Genomic DNA, 3,974 nt, shown 5'->3' with positions numbered 1-3,974 from the left:
CATATTCATGAAAATATAATTGATAAACACACGCAATACTACAGTGATAATCTAAATATACTTTTTACAAATATTTCAATTGAATACAATAATCTGGGGAAGTAAAGTGGAATCGAGCTGATTTATTTAGATTAAATTTTTATGAAATTTTATTTATTTTAGTTTTTGTGAAGTAATCGGTTCGGTTTAAGAAAAACTTGGGAGTATTCATCACTTCATTCTGTGTGTTCTCGTATAATCAGTCCAGTAAATACATATTTTACAACAACCAGTTTTCATTTAACTTGGGAGTATTCATCACTTCAATTTTACAGGGTCCATGGGATTACAAAGGAACAATGACGCCGAAACTATTCGCCCAAATCGAATCTGCAAGCGCTGGTGCTGAAGCTACTAATAATCAGCTGTATGTGTCATATTTTTCATTTCAATATATGTCTGCCTGGAACAAGTTCTAATGCGAATCTGATCGACTTTCAGGCTCCTGGTAAGCTTAATGTTGAAAATCTTGTAATTCAAACCGCCAGTGCAACCGCCAGCGCAGGTATGCGAATCTAATTTTCAGGCTCTTCGTATGCTCAATGTGGAAAACCTTGTAATTCCATCGGTCCCAGAACTTGTCCCAATGTGGATCAACAAGTATGGATTTACCCACATTGAGAATAACCTGATGACGGAATTAATCAAGTATAACACATTGATGTTTCCAACCGCCGTCAGATTACCCAAGTCCTTGGTGACACAAGCACCCAGGAGAAGATATATATGCTGCAGCTTGAATGCACACTATGTGACAAAGTTCATCCGTTCAAGCCATTCCAGCAGTGGCGAATCCAAGATTTGATCCCTAGTATGAAAATGAATCGAGCTGATTCCACAAGAACGAAGGACAGTCCCGGTTCTCGTCGTATAGTACCTGCAATCGAATGCATTTGGCAAAGGCAAAACAATAAAAACATGTTAATAAAAATCCCTTCTTGTTGTCTATGTGAATGCAAATTATGGTGCTCTCGTGCCCTGATCCCAGAACAGAGAAAACAATTATGCGATCATGTTTTAAAAAAACAGAGAAGAATTTTCCAAAAGAAGAAAAAAATCACTTTTTTAATCAATAAACAGAGAATATAATTACGCAGCATACCTTCTCGTGTCCGCCGCATTCGTTGATCTTCGCAGAAATAATATAAATTTTTATTTCCCTATCACAATGTATATATATTTTGTCAAACATAATTGGTAGTACTTGAAATTCATACTCAATGAGAAAGAAAATTAAGATTAAAGAAATACCGATGCGTAGCTTCAACAGAAACATTCTGGTAAATCGCTAATCCGACGTAATTCAAATATCTTGATCTCTCTTCTATACTAATAAGAAGAGGCCACACTTTTGTTTCATAATCAATATGAAACGCGGTGAAGTATTTGAATAATTCAAATAGACTCTCCATTCAATAGCTCTCACTGATTTTTAAGTATTTTGAAGAGCATATCGTTCATCTGGTTTGTTTGGCAAAAGCTTTGGAACTGTACGAAAAGGAAAGGGAAGAAGATAGGTTTATAAAGAGAGATGTATGCTTGTTAACTGCAACTTGAGAGATTGTAAGTGGCAAATTTATAGTGAAGTGTAGCCATTTATTATTATTATTATTATTTATTTTTTAGTCTAGGAATAGCTAAATATTTTCTCCAGTAGTATTACGTATCTTAAATTTTGTAGAGTGACGATACAACCATAAACTCTTATACAAACTTATCTTGTACAAATTGATGTGACATTAATTCATTGATTAAATGAAAATATAAAATAATATAATAAATCATGTGGACCAAGAGATATTTAATTCAATCAATGAACTAACGTCACATCAGTTTGTACTAAATAAGTTTGTACAAGAGTTTGTGACTATATCATTACTCTTCTTGTTTTTCACTCAAGAGATTTTACCAATTAAACTAGCTTGCATCCAACCGATTTTATTGTCATTCAAGAAATTTACAGTACCGGTATTACAACTTGAGTATGGATTTTAAAGAAATGATCTAGTGGCAATCACCAGCATAAGATATGATAGAACACCGTATAAATAATAATAATAATAATAGGGTTAGCGATCCTAATAATTAGATCTTAATTTGTATTCCAATTAACGTCGCATACCAATAAATGAGTGACACGTATAATTTATTTGTGCGGGTTTAGTATTTTATTGTTCAAACTCTATAATGAAATAACTAAATATTCAACTCATAAAAAGGAAAATATATAAGAGACAACTAAAAGACATAAAATGATGGATAAAGACAACTGTCCAAAAGGGTGTAAGGGATAAGAATAATATTAGTACATTTAAACTCTTTCACGAGAGAACTAAATATTAGTACAAAAATGCTAATATTATCGGATTTTCTTTCCTTACAAGGAGGATTCGGTATGTGCAAAAACGGTTAGCCAATTAATGTTAGGACTGAAAAAGAACCCAAAGATGGATAAGGACAACTATACAAAAAGTTGGATGGGATAAGAACAATACTATTACAGTTACACTGTTTTGTAAGAAAACTAAATAAGGATAAAGATGATACAAGTATTAGATTTCTTTCCTTGCAAGGAGAATTCTATATATGGGTGAAAACAACTAGCCAATTAAAATATAGATTTTCTTTCTTTCTTTTTTAAGATATAGTAAGAAAAACATTTGTATAAATTAATGTGGTATAATTTAATTAGTTCAACTAAATAATTGTTGGTTTACATGATCTATTTTTATTTTTCTATATTTCATACAACAAATAAATGTAGATCACATCACTTTATACAAAATAAATTTGCTAAAGAGTTAGCAACTCTATCATCACTTTTTTTGGGGGGGGGGGGAAGGGATATGTAATGATATGTACATGAATCAAACCATGTGTCTTATTAGTTAAATTTCTAGTTTTGAGAAAAAAAAATTATACAATTATATAATTAAGATATAATCATTTGCGTACTCATGTGACACAATGAGAAGATGTTATAATTAATGCCACATTATTTACTACATTAATTATAGTAAAAATTTTACATTTTAAATTTGTAAGTGTAATACTGAACCTAAGAATTGAACTCTGATTAAGTATCTCTAAATATGGAAATTTGAAAAAGAGAGAGAGAGAAAGCAAACAAATAAGAGAAAATTAATAGCCAGCGAATCTTAACGTAAATAAATAGTATTCAATTAGATTCTTTTAATAGTTTACCAAAATAATAACAAAGACAACTATGCAAAAGAGTAGACGCATAAGAACAATACTACCATGATTAAACTCTTTTATGCCATAACTAAATAAGGATAAAGATGATAACATTATTAGATTTCTTTCCTTACAAGGAGAATTATATATATGGGCAAAAATGTTAAAAGTAACTAGCAAGTCAATGTTAGGACTAACTACCACAATTAAACTCTTTTATGCCATAACTAAATAAGGATAAAGATGATAATATTATTAGATTTCTTTCCTTATAAGGAGAATTATATATATGGGCAAAAATGTCAGAAACAACGAGCCAATCAATGTTAGGACTAAAAATTAGACATACAGATTTTATTTATTTTTTGGTAAGTATCAGAATATGCGTATATGAATCAAACCAAGGTGTCTTATTAATTAAATGTCTATTTTAAGAACTAAAAAATTATTCACTTATAAAATTGAGATATAAACTCATAGTACACATTGAGAAATGTCATGATAAATAACGAAGAAAATTGGTATTTATTAACAATACTTTGTTATACTGTCACATTGTTGACTACATCTATTATGATAAAAAATTATCATCTTCACTTCATAATTGTAGTACTGCACACAAGAATTTAAATCAGATTAGTAAGTAATTGCCGTATAATTACTATTACTGTTTTGAACAATTTTGAGTGAAGAACATGAAAAAACAAACATTGAAAAAACCTTTACTACACGTAAAA

Source organism: Citrus clementina, unplaced genomic scaffold, assembly GCF_000493195.1.
Source record: "Citrus clementina cultivar Clemenules unplaced genomic scaffold, Citrus_clementina_v1.0 scaffold_3, whole genome shotgun sequence".
Classification (NCBI taxonomy): domain Eukaryota; kingdom Viridiplantae; phylum Streptophyta; class Magnoliopsida; order Sapindales; family Rutaceae; genus Citrus; species Citrus x clementina.
Note: the sequence above shows the minus strand (reverse complement) of the source record.